Here is a 20070-nt window from a genome sequence, read left to right on the forward strand (position 1 = left end):
CACAGCTCATTCTTGAGTCATTTGGACCCTGGTATGCTTATCAATATTGTCTTGTTATTCGACAGACATTTGTCTTACTGTGCTGGTACGGGAGATACCTCCCATACCTCTTATGTACACTCTGTAACTTGTCTTTATGCATACCTTGAATAAATGAAACATTCAAGAACTACTGTATGAATAACTGTACTTAGTTGTCTTAATGTTGTATTACAGTATGCATTAGCACATTCAACAAGTTTAATCGGCTTGGATCAGATGAAGATCACTACATTGCGATGAAACGGACCTACAGTGACTGTGAGATTGTGATTGGAAATCTTGAAATCACCTATCTACAACCCCATCATAATGCCTCCTTCCTAAAGGTAATGTAAATAACTTGTACATTCCAGTCCCTAATAGAAGTTATGTATATTTATTTTTTTCTCTCTTAGCTGCCCTGACAATTCATTAGAGATAACAGACTGAAGATATAATAGTGTTTGTGTGATGGATATAGATGACTGTAGTAATCTGAGCACCTGTGAAGACTAGAATAAAGTGTTGTGATGAATGTTGGTGTCAAGCATGTAGGAGGCACAAAAAGCTAAGGGGAGTAATGGTTATAAAGACTCCATAATTTCATAATACACACTATTCTTGCTACCGCTACTGTTAATAGGTTCCTTTCATTATGCATTCAGGAGGTTAGGGATTAGTTTTCATTATCACCTTCTGCTCTTTTGGGCCATGGTAGCAAATGTGTTTAAGATAATCTAACTGTTCTATTCTAATTTCAGAGCATAAGAGAAGTTGGAGGTTATGTTCTCATCTCTTTGAATGGTATTAAAAGCATTCCTCTAGAAAACCTTCGGATCATCAGAGGCAACACTTTGTACAAAAATACATATGCATTGGCCATTGTCTTAAATGTTCAAGAAAACCACAGTTTAGAAGAGCTTCCTATGAGAAGTCTAACCGGTAAATATATAGATACAGAGTCCAACTTTTAATTGTGCACAAGTGACATTATTTTCCCACTTTACCATTACTTTATTTTACATTAGCTGTCATGCAGTAGAATGACCCATTTTACCAGTGCTTAATTTTGCATAAGCATACAGGTGAACTTCCCAGAACAGGCTATATGGAGCTCTCGCTCTTTGAAGGGTGGGTTTGCAAGGGGTGGGGCTCACCATATGCATGGGCAGGACTAGCTACATGAGGGTCATGGTTAGCTATGTGATGGGTGGGGCTAACCAAAGATAGCAGTGAATTCTATGGTGTGGGAATGGGCGTGGCTAAACCCCATTCCCCTGCCTCTTGGTAAGGGCAGAGTGACCCATAGACCCAGATAAACAGTGCTTCTCTTGGAGAGTTCCATAGGTATGTACATATAGTGTTCATATAAAGGGTTATATAGCAGGCTAGCATGTGGCACAGATTAAATACCACTATTATCATCTACAAGATTTACCCCTTTTTCAACCAATAATGTTTTAAACACCTAGGAATTCAATGCAAGAATTGTGAGGCTCTAAGACCAGTGATCCACCACATATCCACCATGCACATATCAAAGATGTGACCTCTTGTAGACCCTTCCAGTCCAAGCTAGTATTCTTAGTAACTACAAAGGCAGTTTAAGGCACATTTTGATTAAGGTGATTTTATTATTCACAAAACGTGTTCTCAACTGTGGTATTAAAGTGACCTCACATGGTTGACCATATCATTCGTACATGTTTAGCTTAGTCTGTGGTAGTGTAGCCAACAAGGAAGGGGTGAATGCAACCTGCAGGCTAAAGATACAAAAAGACTGTGTCCAACCAACAAATTAATTTATTCTATACTGTGGTATAATATATTTGCCATGTGCTTTTGTTTACGTAACACAGGATACATGACTAATATATATGTATATTCTTTTCCTTACAGAAATTCTTAAAGGTGGAGTTAGGATAGGAGAAAATCAAAACCTTTGCAGTTTAAACTCAATCCAGTGGAAAGACATCGTAAACACAGAAAATCCAAACAATGAGATTTCTGTGCAAATGCAATGCACTCCTGGCACTGGTAGGTATTATTATTATTAGGAATTTGTTTATCAGACATTTTATGGTACACACTACCGTTAATGACATCAATAACATCAATGACATCCACAATAATGTCCAAAAATGTAAAATAACATTAAGCAAAATAATTTACCATTTTTAATTCTGTAATAAGGGGCAATTGTAAAGGGTCTGAATACTTTTGCAAAGGCACTGTATATCAATTTTCTGCATTATAATAATATTTAATATTTACAAAAACATGTATTTTAATCTTATGAGATTTTCGAAAGACACAACATTTAGGACAAAATCATATGGCATTTAAGTTTTTTTGTTTTTTTTCTGGCAATATAATTTATATATGTATATATTTATAAAATAATATATTCATAACGATATCTATGGTAGTTTAGACCTTTCTCAATGAGTCTTGTTCTGAAAAGTAAGTACGTGTATTTTATTGCACATTGTATATTATCTTCCATTACACTGATATTATAGTTATACTTAATAACATGTTGTGTTGCATACAAATGATAAGGTAAATCGATTTTTTGAGCTTTTCAAATTCAATTACTTTTGCAATATTTTCTAGTGAATACATTTTATTTTTTCGTTCTTCGTACACAAGTTGGTATTTGGGATAGAGGGCATATCGTACTTGAAGACCCAAACCCTATTTCTCTTCTTCACTCATAGACTGGGGATTTGACTTACAATAAGACCTTGACATATACTGGATGGAACACGATCATTTCTAAGAAAAGATAACAGAATTCCTATCATGGTGATGAGAGTTACTAGGAAAAGTTGACAAAAGAGTTGGTGGGAGAGTTGTGTTTCAGCTGTCATTATACATTACGATGATCCATAGAGCTTTTGCTTTATAATAAGTCCTGAAATAAGGCAGTTAAAACCAAAAGTCACCTGAACACTCTCTCTCTCCAGCTGTCCCTGAAGGCTGGTTAATGGGGCACTTAAGTCTTTAGAATAAAATATTTTTAAATATATTTTATTTCTATGAAGCTATGCAGTGTTTAGGCATAAACATCTGTACATTTCTGTTTCAGATTTCAAATGTCATGCTAATTGTAATGGATCATGCTGGGGACCTGGCCCTGAAAACTGCCAAATACGTAGGTTTATTGTCCATAAGCTTTACATATGAAAAATGTGTATCAAAAAGGTGCCGCAATAGTGGTCTGTCACTTTGCACGATCTACATTTTAGAGTTTTATACATTATATAAACCTATATAATGGTGGTTATGTATTAAAAAAAGCAATATAGACTTACTTGATTAAAATCTCACCTTATGTGTACACCATGGGCGCAACAACCCTAATTTAACCATTCTCAGGATTTGTTTAGCGTTTAGTTATATCTTTCCTATTGTTATGTTGCTGATGTTGTTAAGTGCAAGCAGCATTTGTAATTGTTGGGATAAGGATGATAATATCAAGTGCTATGAATTCTTCTGGCGCTTAATAAATGTTATGTAAAAAGTTAATAGTTCTCCTTTATCACCAGACTGGGTTTGCCCACCCTAAAAGATTTTATAACTACTAGAATGTAATCAGATTTTTGAGGTCTATTGGTAATTCAAATCATTAGAATTTATTGCCAGTTTCTTCTGTTTCACTCACAAAAATATTTTTCACTTTATGTTCCGTAACTCAAATAAATACCAGTAGATTTGATTGCCACTCTCTTCTCTTTCAGTCACAAAAAACATTTGTGCTCAGCAGTGTTCAGGTCGTTGCAGAGGCCCTATGCCCAGTGATTGCTGTCATAGCCAATGTGCAGGTGGTTGTACAGGACCTAAAGAAAAAGACTGCTTGGTAAGGTTCATTAGTAATTTAATTTGGAAATACTTCATATAAAGTGTGTCTTAAACAATTTTCAAGGGGTAGAATGTTGGGCAGATCAAAGTGAAAATAGACTTTTTTTTTATCCTTCTGCTTCGTGTGTGGAAATGACAAACTACATACAAAAAGGGGTGTAGAGGAAATTTGCCTCAGATTTCCGTTCTGGACTGCCTCTGTGGTAGGGTGGTCATGTGTCCGGCAATTTGAGGCACTGTCCAGGGTCCCGGGCACCTTCATTCTGGAACAATTTAGTGTCCAAGAATGAGTATCCCTACCTTCTCCGCCAACTGCTTGTGCGCCCCTATCTCCTTTCAGACAGCACCAGTTCTTCTCTTGCCTTTTCTTCTTCTGCCTTCTTTTTATTGTGCTTCTCCCTGATATTAGCCCAATTGACAGGCCTTCTGCATGAGGGCGGTGCCTTCATGCACCACATGGACAACCTCTCCCCATTCTTCCAATTGGAGGAGAAGTTGTCCCTGTGGTGTGCGGAGTCTCTGCCATTATGCAGCAGCGCACCAGAAGGCCTGGTCAACAAAGCTGATCCCGGGGAGAAGCAGATGAAGAATATGCATAAAATGTTGGCGGAGGCATTGAGAGAGAGTAAGAGAGTGTGTAAGTGTGAGTTAGAGTGTGTGTGAGGGAATGTGATTAAGAGTGAGTGAGAGTGAAAAAGCAATGAAATGCAAACACAAATGATGATGGCAGATGGGAGTTATGCTGTACCACCATCAATATTTGGCTCACTATATAATGATAGGAGTGATGCTGTACCACCATCTGTGTATGGCTTTCTATATAATGAAACATACATATTCTTAGAAGTCATGCTGCACCACTGTATGCACCGGTGATAGGAGGTGTGCTGTACCATCCTTTGTAGCTGACTCCCTATACAATGATAGGAGTCATGCTGTACAACTGTCTGTGGCAATGCAGTTGTGAACGTAAGTAAGAAATTAAGTGTCCCTGAATGGCAGTTTGGAAATGTGGTCACCCTACTCTGTGAGCAGGATCAGACTGATACGTCGATGGTGATTTTTCCTCTGTAATATCACAAAAAGCATACCTAATTGGGTAGCGCTAATCAAAGAATTTCAATCAATCAAGAGAGCAAGTTCCAAACTGAAAATGCTATTTACAGAGCTTTACTGCCATTTATGCTATATTGTATTGATTAGGCATAACAAATTTAAAAACAAATTAAAATTATGGCATTTTCCTTTGCTGCTGGTATATGTTCATTGCACAATAATAATTTTATTATATGCCTTTTTATCCCCTAATACATATTCAGGCTTGCCGCAAATTTCGTGATGGCGAAACATGCAAAGAAAGTTGCCCACTGCTGCACTTATACAATCCTTCTACTTACCAAATGGAAGTAAATCCGGAAGGAAAGTACAGTTTTGGAGCTTCCTGTGTAAAAACATGCCCACGTAAGTTTGCTGACCATTGATTATACTAATGCAGCCTGTTTTTTTTGTTTTCCTGGTACATTTTGCATTATTTTGAATAGAGTATGCATCTGCTTCTAAGAAGGGCCAAATTCATCAGGCATTTAGGGTACTCAGAATAAAAAAACATAGGGAACCTTTTAGAAAGGGTGCCTTATATTTCTAGTTTTCAGAACAATTGACTTATATTTAAATTAACTTTTTGATTAAGATTTTTGGAACATGCAATTTATTTTTATATTATAGGTAACTATGTTGTGACTGTTCATGGGTCGTGTGTTCGGACTTGTCCAGCGAATTCTTATGAAATAGAAGAAAATGATATGCGTATTTGCAAAACATGTGATGGACCATGTACTTCAGGTAAAAATGAATTTGTGCATTTTCTTTATTAAATGGCATCAGTATGATTTGTATTAATGTATTTTTTTATCCCAGTGGTAATTTATAAGCCACAGCATCTACAAAGAAACAAAATCCAATCAAAATTAAAACCCCTTCCAGAGCCTTTTAATTTACCAAATGTTGCATGTATTTCAAATAATATTTATATTAATGGCTTATACCTAAATGTATATTATGTATATATATATATATATATATATATATATATAATTAAAAAATACATTTATAAATAACATAAAAAATATTAATTTCAAAAATTGAAGAGTTAAATTATCTCAGGAGCTGTACATCTCAGGTCCATCACAGTCCATTTTATCCTTGCTTTAGTCCTATCATGACCGCAAATTCGTTTATATGTTACTAAGGTGGTCTGTTTTCACTTTTGTCACATGGCAATTTATTGTAATCATTTGTTTATTTTTTCAAGAAAAAGTTTGCAGTGGAATCGGTACCGGAGACTTGAAAACTGCTGTTACGATAAATGGTGGAAATATTGAATCCTTCCAAAACTGCACCAAGGTGCAAGGAGACGTAGTCATCCTGGCTTCAGCAAAGTCTGAGTAAGTGATACGTTGAAGTATACCTTGACGGTTTTTAGAAAGATTCAACTTGTGTGTGTGTGTATACACTCACTTGCCACTTTATTAGGTACACCAGTTCAATTGCTTGCTTACACATATAGCTAATCAGCCAATCAAATGGCAGCAATTCAATGCATTTAGGCATGTAGACGTAGTCAAGACAACTGAAGTAGGACTTTGTGCCCATTCAGCCAAAAGAGCATTTGTAAGGCCAGGTACTGATGTGAAGGTGATTTCCGCGTGCTATGTAAGCGGTTATTACTGTGGACCAGGGTAAATCTAGGAAGGCAGAGATTTCACGATCCGATTTGTGGCAATGGTGGCATCCCATGACGGGCCCCTTTAGAGTCACTGAGCTCTAGTACAACCCGTTCATACACTTATTAGCAATGGTTGTGGCTGAAACACTTATATTCAATAATTAAGCAGTGTCTACATACTTTTGGTTGTATAGTGTGCGTAAATATATTTATATATAAAGCTGGTTTTTTTCATACAAGTTCTCAGATTTGTAATGATTTTATTGTAATGATTGCATACCGTGCTTTTTTAAATAGTATTTAATTTTCTTAAATTACAGTGACCGATTCACTAATACTCCAAAACTGGATCCTGAAAAACTGAATTACTTTAGGTCTGTGCGTGAAATAACAGGTAAGTCGATGTTGTTGTTTTACAACAAATATATTAGGGTGTTAAATTACATTTGGAATGTTAGTTTTAAGGAGTTATTACTGGGGCAATATAATATATTTGAAATTGGTGAGTGGAGGCTAAAAGACTGATGGTTAACTACTATTTTCTGGAAAAAGTTGTTTATATATATATATATATATAGGAAAGTCATCTTTTTCATGTGGTGTTTGGGCATACGTACAAATAATTTTGCTTTAGGAAGCCAGGTGAATGGGCGGACTTGATTAACTAGTTATTATTTTCTCTAATAATCTAAGTAGGGGCGAATATCATAAGATATAAGAAAGTTTGGGAGTGTTAGTCCATGCAACCTATTCATCATTTGTTCATTAGATCTGGTGTGAGTGGTCTAGGCTTCAGGTGAGGGAGGCAGGGTAATAGCAGGGCCGGCCCGACAATGGAGCCGAGTGGGGCAACCGCACCAGGCGGCACTCTTGAAGGGGCGGCACTTCGCCACCCCAAGCCCTTTTTTTTTTTTTAAAGCAAAAGAGAGAGAAAGGGGCGCCGAGTGGTTTTCGCTTACCAAGCTGTCAGTACCCGCTCGGCGCCCCTCTCTCTCTCCTCTGCGGCGAGTCTCCCTGTTCGGTCTCGGTGCCGGCTTGTAATGCTGAGTGCCGGAAGATTTCCGGCGCTCAGCATTACAAGCCAGCACCGAGACCAAACAGAGAGACTCGCCGCAGGACTGCTGAAAGGTAAGTACAAGGGGGGGGGGGCAGCAGGGGGGGAGGAAGGGTAGATAAGGGGGGGCAGCATTTTAAAATTCGCCCCAGGCGGCATTTTGCCTTGGGCCGACCCTGGGTAATAGCATAACCAAACACAGCTGAACAGAAATACACAGCACATTAATTATATACATAGTCAGACATGCATACATTGTACAGGATGTCACAAAGTACAGGGAACAAGGCAAGGAACACAGGGGATGGAGTGAGGAGCTAAGATTCTCAGATGTATGAGGGAAAGAGGGCAAAGGTACATAAAATACAGACACAGCAAACTGTGGAGAGGAGTTCAAATCCAGGCAGACCACTTAAAGGGGCAGCCACGCCTGGCAGTTTGCAGGGCGGGGCTGAACCCTGACACTAATGTATATACAGGGCCAGCCCGACAATGGAGCCGAGTGGGGCAACCGCTCCAGGCAGCACTTTTGAAGGGGCCCTTTTTTTTTTTTTAAACCGAAAGAGAGAGAAAGGGGCGCCGAGTGGTTTTCCCTTACCAAGCTGTCAGTACCCGCTCGGCGCCCCTCTCTTCCTCCTCTGCGGCGAGTCTTCCTGTTCGGTCTCGGTGCCGGCTTGTAATGCTGAGTGCCGGAAGATTTCCGGAGCTCAGCATTACAAGCCGGCACCTAGACCGAACAGGGAGACTCGCCGCAGGACTGCTGAAAGGTAAGTACGGGGGGGGGGGCAGGGACGGAGGGAGAGGAAGGGTAGATGGGGGGGGGGGCGGCATTTTAAAATTCGCCCCAGGCGGCATTTTGCCTTGGGCCGGCCCTGTGTATATATATACATGCATACTCCCTCCTTTACCCTCACCCTCTCCTTCCTATCCTCACTCACCTCCTTAACTACTGTAGTGTTCCCTCAAGTTGTGAGTGTTACGTGACCTTGCTATGTTCCTGTCAGATCAGCCCTCTGTGAACAATTTTGGACCAGCCCGACGGCAGCCCATCCCTGTGTTGCACCTCCTGATGAGTGGCACTTAACACCCCCCTAAGTATGCCACTGCAATTATGTTTTTTTATTTATTTGTGTTTTATGCTTCTCTAGGATGTTTAGTCATTCAGTGGTGGCCAGAAAATTACACTGATTTGAGTCAATTTGAAAACCTTGAAGTGATCCATGGCAGAAATATACGACAGTAAGTTTTTCTGTACATTTTCATTACATACAAAGTAACTACTACAAAGTAACATTTCCATGATTTTTCCCCCCTCTTTTTCATAATATGCAAAGTGTCACGAATAAAGTGATCCATAGAAAGTCAATTGTAAATAACATTGTATTAAATAAATTTGAATTCATTTCTTTTCTAGCTATACTTTTTCTTTGGGTATCGCCCGTCTGTCCATAACCTCATTGGGATTACGGTCCCTCAAAGAAGTGAGCGATGGAGATGTTATAATTAAGACAAACAAAAACCTTTGCTATGTTGACACGATCAACTGGAAAAATATCTTCAGAACAAACCAAAACTCCATTGTTGAAAACAATGAACTCCCAGAGAATTGTGGTATGTCGCCATATGCATTATATATGTAGTGTGTGTGTATGGATTTTAATTTAGCAATAATTTGAATGTGTGGATTTTATGCCTGTAGTCACTGTATTATGATTTTTTTTCTTTCTTGCTGCGTAAATATGTCAGGCTTAATGTATGAAATACAGATATGATGACACATAGCATAGATTTGTTGCATGATGCAGCAGAAAGCCTGATATTTTTACTAATGTCTCTTTGTGGTTTTAAAGTACCCTTGGAGGGGGTAGAAAAGGTCAGGGATTGAAGATCAGAATGGAAAACACATTAAGAGAGCAGCTGGGTAAAGATTAGTGATGATGATGAAGAGAAAAAGAAGAGTATGAGTATGCTATTTGCACTTTAGTTCTAATAGTAATTGGAACATGTTTATGTATTGACAATGTATGTTTCATTTATTTTAAGCGGCCAATGGAGATGTTTGTGACCCTTTATGCTCTGATGATGGATGTTGGGGGCCAGGGCCTTTCCAATGTTTTTCCTGTCGCAATTTTACTCGTGGACGTGAATGTGTTGACTCCTGCAATACTTTCGCAAGGTAGCTATTGTATCATTTGATATTTAATTCTTTATTAAATAACAAATGCAAATACACATTGAAGTTCTATATTTTTAAATGCTTTCAAAAAAACTATAGTACAGTAAAAACTGGTAAGAACCAATCCGATCCATACCTGTATGTATACCTGTTTAATTGTAGAACACTTGAATACTTTACAAACAAAATGCCATATTTTTTCTTTTTGGATCTGGCTGTTCCTTTCAAGGGTATTTGCAAAAAAGACCTTTTGCTAAGAAAATGTCCTTGTTTTCCATGAAAACAGTGACTCCAATACATATGTTTTTTTTAACCCCTTAAGGACAATGGGCGGTCTCTAAACTCATTGAAAACAATGCATTTTGAGCCCGTACATGTATGGGCTTTGTCATTAAGGGGTTAATGTAATGGTGGAGTTGAAATTATGCGACATACAGGTGAAGACATGAAAGTTCAAAATGTAAAGTCGCAGGCTCTTGCATTCCCTTGCAAATAACTTGCAGATAAGTGAATCTGCAAGTTGTTTTGTGGGTGTTAGCAACCGACGAAGACTTGAGTTGAGACTGATCAGTTGAGTTAACCCTTAACACGACTAACGACTCAACTTCATAGTCAATAGACCCAAGAGTTTCTGGTTGGGTAAATACTAATAAGCTGTTGTACTCAGTAGAGGTAAGTGAGCTATTCAGTGCTTGATGACCTCATGGGAGGAAGCTGTTCGGTGTGTTACTCACTTTTTTCCACCAAATTCCATTTTAATGGTTAGACAATTATATAAAACATTTATTTCTGAGCATGGTCTGTTTTTACAATGATAGCTAGAACAGAATCTGTAATGTCACCAAAGCTTTATTTGGGGGAAAGAAGGTTCCAATGCTTTAGTATACTAGAGAAGAAAGGTTTCAGAACCCTGCTATAGTTTTTGTTATTGAGCTCAAAAATATAGGACCAGTATGACTAAATCCTAATTTTAGATTTTTCCGTTAATTAGTGCTGCTAAAAGCCATAATACCCAGCATATGGTCTTGGATTTGCTTTTTGCTCCTTCATTCAGTAAATCTCTTCCAGGTGACCAAAACGTCATACTCAAAAAACAGTATTTCCAGTTTTAGCTCCTAGGTTTCTATTACTAATTAAAAGAAAGCGAACAGCAGTATGTAACTTGAGAAGAAACAAACATGTCCTAGTGGTTCTCAATATTTCCAGTGACGTTTTTCTGTGCATCTCAAAATGTCTCTGAAATCCACAGGATATCCATTAAACCTATTCGACAAAAGAAAAAGAAGAAAGGCACTCTTTACTTGTATTCCAATTAATATTTATTTTGGAAAAGTCAATCCATATTCAATCGGTGTAGGAAGCATAACACGTTCCGCTCCTCATTGGGCGTTTAGTTATAAGCATAAAGTGACGGGAAACCGTATCAATTTAACCGTTATTGTGACCTGATAATATCCATACAGATAAAAACAAAAGTACATAATCAATAAACAGTAGTATTATCTAGTGCTGATGTCAGCCAATCAGAATCAAGTGTATTCTTTGATGGGAAAATGGAGCATAGCAAAATTTGTTTCTTGTAATGTTTTATGGGAGGAAAATGCTGTTATTATTAAAATCCATTGAAATGGAATCAGAAGTTACATTAGATGTCCGTCTGTTAACACACATGAGCCTCATATGCATTTCTGTCCGCTAATGCTGGGTCAGTACATAGAATTATTAAGGTACATATAATACATATTCAAAATAACTTTATTAGTATAAATTCAGCAGATACAAAAACCCGTAATGGGAAAAATTTGTTTTATGCCAATAACATCTCTCTACAGCTAAACTATGGACAAAGAGGATAACGGGGTTGTGTATAAACATAAAGTCCAATACAAAGTTGGCTGGTTATTAAAGCACCACTTTTACCACTTCTGGCATTTATTATTTATCACTTGTGTTGTTACAGTCAGATTTATAGTTATAATATCATTTTAATAATTTGTAAATATTTTTATGCCATTAATTAAAAAAAGAAAGAAATGTAACAGATATCTAATGTCTTTTGTATAGGGAGCCTCGAGAGTATGTGAGTGATGGCGTCTGTTTTAAGTGCCACTCTGAGTGCATGCCTCAGAACACCACTGTCACCTGCAGCGGACCCGTAAGTATTCATACTTGATTACATAAATGAGTATGAGTGTAATAATTTAGAGAGAGCCGGGGAGAGTTGAAATCAGCAGTGTACATTAATCCCCCCTTTAACATATGACCTGAAAGATGTTTTCCACCCCTGGAGTGCCAGGAACAGCTTTTTGCTTTAGAAGTCTGCCCACCCATATACAATATTTTGTAATAATGTCTGTTTATGGTTTTAATTTGCAATTTTGTGTTTACAATTTTGGTTGGATATAGTTGGGTCTATTCATTAAGCGTTCAAGTGGTTAGTCGATTCAGTAAATTGTTTTTTTTTGTTGTGTGCAAGGGCATGAGAGTTGTATAAAATCTTGCAAAATCCGACACCCCTCTGAAAATACGTTTAACAAAGGGCATTTAATTTATTTTAACCCTTATCACAATTGGAATCTTTTGCTTAAGGTGGGTGGGGGGTTCACTCATCACCCCTTATTTGTTAATACAGATTCCAGGGTTCCCCTTTTCATTCCTTTTTTTAAATGATATACACTACTGTTCAAAAGTTTGGGGTCACTTAGAAATGTCCTTGTTTTTGTAAGAAAAGCACATTTTGGCCATTAAAATAACTCAGAAATACAGTGTAGACATTGTTCATGTAGTAAATGACTATTGTAGCTCCAAACAGTTGATTTTTAATGGAATATCTTCATAGGCGTACAGAGGCCCTTTATCAGCAACCATCATTACTATGTTCCAATGGCACGTTGTCTTGGCAAATCCAGGTTTAAGTTTAAAAAGCTAATTGATCATTGGAGAACCCCTTTGCTCAGAAATGTCCTTGTTTTTGATGACATTAGTGACTCCAAAATGTAGATTACATAAATAGACAAACAGATAAACATAGACATAAATGTAATGATGGAGTTGTAATTATGCGAGATACAGGTGAAGACATGAAAGGTCCAAATTTAAAGTCACAGGCTCTTGCATTACCTTGCAAACAACTTGCAGATTAGTGAATGAGGGTGTTGAAGAGGACTGGAGTTGAGTGAGCTATTCAGTACTTGGCATAAGGGGAACTCTAGCAGAGCCCCGACCTAGTCTCTTCTTGGCCAACCTTTCATGGACCCAGCCAGACTCTCCTGCAACACAATAAAAATAAATACTCTAACACGATTTTAACACACAACAACCAGGATGTATATTAAAACTGGCCCACAAATGATCACAGAAAAAAAAGTGTCAGGAATCCCCAGGACAACATAAATAAGTGTGAACTTTTTTCACATATATCACGCCTTCCTTAACTCCATAAATAATCCGCTAGAGAAAATTGCTAGTTTTATCTAAAGCTTACATCCAAAACCCTCAGTATCATAAAACAAAACAAATTATATAGCAATGAATGAATGAATGGAAGAACACAATTTAAACTGAATTATTGCTCTGCATGAACACACAAATGTGTGGATGAGATGTTGAAGAATATTTCTCACTTGTAAAGTCTAGCCCCCTCCATGCCCCTTGAGACATGATAATCATTTCCTCCTTCTTTGCAAGCTGTTCCCTGTATTCTCTAAACTTTTGGAGTTGGATGACTTCACTTCTATACACAACATAGGTTATTTAGAAATTGCTTGAACTGGCAAAAAAAGAAGAAAAAAGAAGGGGGGATGCAGTGATTCTGTTAAAAAGCCAAATCTTGTATTGTGGGATTACAAGAAGAAAAAGATTAACAAAACAAATAACTGTTTTTGATTTTTCATTTATTTTTGTACATTTATATTGGTACACAATTGAATTTACAGATGTGATAAAGAGAATATGCTATGGTGGATTGCGGCTTCCATTCATTTATTTATAAAGACACTAGGCCTCAACCAAAAATGTAAAGTATGCTTAGGAAAATGTGCCTGATTTGTTTGTTTTATTCTTTCTTTCTTTCTTTCATTTATTTTTTTTGTTATTTTATTTTTGCTTAAAGAGAATGAGAGTAAAGACTTACTGTTTCCCAAGAGAGTCCTGGGAAAGTAGAAAATGAAGGTGATAAGCAGATACAAGGAAAACTTTTTACTTTATGAACTGATATTATCTATAACACAGCTATAAAAATCTATAAAACATGATCTTTCTCAGATAAACATAAAACTTTCACTAACTAAAAACACATTTGTGCACGAACCTTTCCCATCATGTTTTCTCTCAAGGAAAATTTGCCAAAATAAAAAGGAAAAAATAAGAAAACTTTTACCATGATTATCCTTTTATCTCCCTGTGTGCACCTTGGGTGGCTTTTTACCTGGTGGTTTAGAGAGGGAGCTTTCTCCCATCTGATTCCGTTCTTGGCTACAAACAAATCTTACAGACGTTTACAAGTCCGCTTTGCTTAATTTGTATTTGCAACCTAATCAGTATTTTAGGAAATAAGTATTTTCTTAGATTTGTAAGTGAATGTGACAACCAACAGAGCAGTAATTACTTAGAACCAATCCAGTCAGTGTTCATGTTACTTATGCCCCTTGTGGCACGTATGGTTGTTTCTTTGGAACACTTTGAAATGTATTCCCCTAAAATGGCGATTGGAAAGAGAGTTTGCAGGTAAATTCTGGTTTCGACCCCTTGACCATCACTTCATGACTCAGGCCAAGGAGTTTGGGTAATGCATCCATCTAAAACTACACTTGTGAAGGAATTCCACCTCAAAGTATTTCCTTTATAATAACCTCACTTAGAATTCAATTTATGTATAATATAACATAATATGGATAGCATGAATACCAGTAAACAGCAAAGGTAACAAAGCCAGGAGTCATCTGTAATCCTTCATCATGATTGCAAGCTGGATTCAAATTCTTCAAGATTATGGGTGGACCATGTTTACAATATGGATTCCTAAAAACATCCTTCTGATCTGGATTCCAGCATTGATCATTTGTACATAAATATGTCAGTGGCGGAGGCTATCTCCATCTCCCAAAGGTTTCAACAGAATCCCAGCATCATTGAAGTTCAGTACAAGTACAATCAGAAGTGAATATGCTGAACTGCTGCTTTTGCGGCAGATTTTCGTTGGTGAGCATGGAACTTGCATCGGAAACACCTAGCACTGAATATTGTCATTTAGTATTACTAATCCTTTGTAATATATTAAGCCAGATATCAAATGTCATTTCTGTTTCTGGAGCGAGTACCATAGAGAGACAGGACACATTTAATGCATCCTGACACGTGACTTATGGCTGTACCATAATGGCAAACTATGTGTCTGCTGGTACATGATGCTACATAAGGTTATCTCCTATGTTAACAAGCAAAACGGGGGGCCAGAGACAGTTCATTTAGGGTACTAGAAACTCGAGCGCTGACCCTGGATTTCCAAAACCTCAAAATCATTTATTGGGAGAATTCAGTATTTGACATTTTGTAACGTTACATAGAATTTGATGATATTTTTTTTTTAAATCACATAATATACTTAAAATAGATCCACACTGTGGAAAGAAGCATGGTGGCACACAAGTAGCATTCTTTGCCACATTTGATAAAATGTCTTTCATGGCTTTTCTTCTATCTCCCGTAAATTGATATAGCCATGATACCAGAACTGGGAAGTATTAAATTGACCTTGTGACTGGAAAAGATTACATTTTGTAACAGATACAACACAGAAGGACAGCACTTGAACTAAACAATGAGGAAAAACATCTGGATGTAGTTTAAACAACAGATGTCCCACGCATTATCTACACCACAGCCCATCAGACCATGGTCAATGGAATTAACTCGTTCTGTGCTAAGAGCTCTGTTTCTGATGAACCAGAGATTCGTTACCCTTAACGTAATAATTACATTTTACTGTCACGTCATTATTTTTGGTACTTACAGAAATACAAGGAAATACTGTAAATTCTTCTAGATTACTCAGTGGCCAAAATATATGTTAGTTAAATAGTTTACTGTTATGAAATACACAAATGTGTCTTTTTGAAGATGGGGATTTTTATGATTTCAAAATATGTGCAATTTGTATAGAACGTAGAATTGGACGTGAGGAAGTGTTGGATGAATGTTACTGTTATATGACTCACTGCAAGCAGTACACAATTTCATATACCAGCGGGTGTCCTTCCAGCCAAAATCCTAATGTCAGTGTTAATAAATTGTAACATTATCAAAGACTACTCAGGTGCTAGTATAGTACAGCCGATGTACACTGCCTTGGTGGCCAGAAGCCATTCTTAGATTTACTTGAATAGGTCAAAGATGTTCCTATCTTGTCCTGATGAAATCCAGCAATATTGAAACCAGCGTTCTGTAGGTGGAACTCCTCCTGGAGCAGCTTCCAATTGTGTGATGTGATCCAAGCTATATGTATAGTAGAGGTATATAAAACGAATGAGCCAATGTAACAGTGGGAAGGGAATCACAAAGAGGCATAAAGAACGTGTGTTGTTGAATCGACAGCAGCATCGTTTTAGACATGTCCACTTTGACATTAGCATACGGTATTTTATGTTGCTGGCTAATGCCTTATTGTATACTTACTAGACTTGGGCACCAGGGGGCTCTTCGTGTTCGTCTTCATGCTCGTCTTCGGCAAAAAAAACAACTTTGTATTCCGCGAATATTCGCCTGGTCCTGTCTTCTCTTCGGGCGAATATTCGCGGAAATTCTTCGTGTTCGGGTTTTCTTCGTTTTCCCCGGTTAAGGGGTTAATACGGGGTTAAAGCCGCTCTGGCGCCAGGAGTTTAAATGTCCGTATGAGCAACTCTATTGGTCGTCAGCAGGGGGCTCGTCTGCCATCAACCCAATAGGGTCGCTCGTACAGACTGTTAAACTCCTGGTGCCGTAATTGTCCGGCAGATCCCGCTAGTCTCCCTGTTCTATCATTTATTAACTGCGGAAATCTGCGGATTTCCACTTCCGGGAACTGCCGCGATGCCGCGAAGCCGCGAAGACAAGGTAAGTTAGAAGGGGGGGATGGTAGACGAAGACGAAGACAATCACGAAGATCTTCGTGGTGTGTGTCTTCGTCTTCGCCTACTTTTTACCGCCGCCGTCTTCTCTTCGGCGTGTCTTCGGAATGAACACGAAAACGCACTCTTCGTGTTCGTTTCCATGTTCCCCCGAAGACGAATGCACAAGTCTAATACTTATCAACACTGGAGACTAGTTTAGTCAGGGAAGTGTGCTGCTACTCGTAGTTAAGTAGGAGGCAGTGTAATTCCTTGATTATTTTCCACATATTTTATAAACAAGCAACAGTACTCTCAAAAAATGGAAGACTGGTCAGACATTATTCTCTTCATCTTATGTTTTATTTTCATCAGGAATAATTCACAGAAGGGTTTGTTGTAGTGTTGTGACTTGACTTTTTATTATGAAGGACCAACATGTGTGGGCCGCTGCTGCAGAAAGAGCTTGGCTAGCTCTGTATAATGCATAGTTAAATCGGCAATATTTCCTCTCGTCGCCAACTGGATTTTGCTTTATACAGGGCCAGTCTCTTTTGGAGAAACTTAATGTTGGCCCTTCATAATTAATAGTGAAGTGAGAAACTCTCCAGCCACTGAACAACATTGTCACAAAAATACCAGGCACCTCCTTATTCCTACTCATCTAAATGTCTCTATTCTGGATGAGTGGACGTCTTCCTTTTGTTCTTAGTGTTTAAGGAGCACACATTAATTCCTAACACAGAACTGTTACCTGACAAATCTTAAAATTGTCTGTCTACAGGGTCAAGAGGACTGTACAAAATGTTCCCACTACAAAGATGGTCCATACTGTGTCCAGTCATGTCCATCTGGAATTCTGGGTGAAAATGATACATTGATCTGGAAGTATCCAGATCACAATGGAGTTTGCCAGCATTGTCACCCTGAATGCAAAATGGGGTAAGTGTACATTGAGCCTGTCTTTCAGTATGCCAAAGAGTGATACCTTCATCATTATCCTGTCCATTTTGTCAGGTGTTTTACAGATTTGCTAAGTATCCTTAAAGTACATGCTGATAACTTAATATTTGTGTGTTTTAGTGCATGAAACACAGGCTTCATATGTAAGTTAAGGTTCACTAAACATAAAGGAATTGTTCTAACTAAGTTAGTAAGCTTGTTTACACATATAACCTCTGGTACCTGGATGTATTTTGAAGAAGAGATCAGAAGAGCTATAACTATACATACCCCATGTTGACTGTTGATTTATAGCAGGATCATGCCAGGTCGACCTTATAAGACCTTATTGCTAGTAGGCTAGCAGGGAACCTAAACTAGAATGATGCTCCAAATAAAGATCATCTGGTATTACTGTTAAAAAAATTAAACTCTGAAATGAAAACTACTTGGCTGACAGGCTTGGGTTTTACTGAGCTGTGATGGCACTGGTAATCAGGATTGGTTGGTCATGATGAATTATTTGAGGATTGACTAATCGACATCTGTTACATAAGCCAGAAACTGACCCTCTGGGTTAAGTGTGGCATTTTTATTGACTTTCACAATAAATAGATTTTTTTTTAAAACTGCGACAAGAGTGCCACCTACTGGCTAGTCTTAATGATTTATAAAGAATGATTGTTATTAGGGAAACAACTTTTTACTCTATGACCAAAACAAAAACTTAAATGATTCTTTATTTTTCCTTCAACAGATGTGAAGGAGCAGGAACTGCAGGTTGTCCACTTCCTTTGTAAGTTTTATATGGTCTTATGATTAAATCTCTGATTACGTATTTCAAACACTTATCTTTTAACATTGTTATGTTCTGCTATTCCCATATCCTATAATGTCAACACTTGAATATAACTTTTACTAACCCGACTGCAACACAGTATGGTTTAACACCCCCTTTACACTATTAAAATATAAAAATGTTTAAATGTGCTAAAGAAATAAAACTTAAAAAGATGAACATTAAACCAAGTATAACAAAGCATACAGCCTACCTTCCTAAGACCCTCAACAACCATAATAAAGAAGTCATCCACCATAACCTCCTGCAAAGTCAACACAGAGTTTTGCTACAAGCAACTCATCCTCACCCAAACAATCCATCTACCGTCTCAATTCCCGTTGAAGCACTCAATAGATTGTAGGCTTGCCGGAGCTCACAAGAGCAACATTAAAGCATAAAGGTTCATCTTGGGCTCAGACGTACTTGGAATCCACTGTTGTGTTCACTGGTAGTTTACATAAACGTTCTCTACCAACAAGTAGCTCCTGATGGTGAGATGTGTTCCAGTTTACTTGGCTCTGTAATGTAATGTTCTTGCCTCGAGCATTAGAAAGGCTGAAGTTTTTGATATCTTTGAAACTGAGTTTAAGAAAGGTAGTGAGCTTTTGAAAAAACTGTCATATTATTCGTAACAATCCTTTTTATTTTGGTTTGTAGGTCAAAAGTTGCATCCATTGCTGCTGGTATAGTCGGAGGAATCCTTGGAGCCCTTGTGCTTGCACTTGTTACCTACTTCTTTATTCGCAGAAATCGTATCCATAGAAAACGCACTCTGCGCAGGTTACTTCAGGAGAGAGAGGTAAAATCAGAGGTCATGGCATCTGTAGCTTTCTAAATACACAATGTGTACATTATTTACCTTTCCTATTGTCATCAGTTCATGAAAATATTCCACACCAAAGTACTATAAAACTGGTAACAAGTTGAGTTTCTTACCTTTGTAGAACTATAACCTTGTACTTTCCATCATAATAAATACTTCTTCATGCTGTTGTATATTCCTAGCTGGTTGAGCCTGTCACGCCAAGCGGAGAAGCTCCTAACCAAGCCCTTCTTCGGATTCTAAAGGAGACAGAATTTAGGAAAATAAAGATTCTTGGCTCAGGAGCATTTGGCACAGTCTATCAGGTAAGGTTTTTTTCAGGTGGGTCAAATAACATATGCTGCCCCTGTTCATAGAAACACTGCCATGTAAGGGTTACCTAACCAAACTTTCAAACATTTTTGAATATCATTGGCCAAATTAGTAATACCACAGTTAGAAGTGTGGTTAGAGATGTGACTGGGGGAACAAGTTTACCAATCCTTTTTTGTTAGTTATGATCTATTATTAGCTATTTACTGTATGTAGATGCAAAAGACATT

The 20070-nt window shown here is 37.8% G+C and overlaps 1 pseudogene; it reads left to right on the top strand.

Annotated features, from left to right (window-relative positions):
- Positions 1-239: 239 nt before the first annotated feature.
- LOC149300664 (epidermal growth factor receptor-like) overlaps positions 240-20070 on the top strand; it is a 33852-nt pseudogene continuing 14021 nt past the window's right edge.

Source organism: Sceloporus occidentalis, unplaced genomic scaffold (assembly GCF_023333645.1).
Source record: "Sceloporus occidentalis isolate IW3139 unplaced genomic scaffold, rSceOcc1.0.p SCAF_23, whole genome shotgun sequence".
In the NCBI taxonomy this organism is placed as follows: domain Eukaryota; kingdom Metazoa; phylum Chordata; class Lepidosauria; order Squamata; family Phrynosomatidae; genus Sceloporus; species Sceloporus occidentalis.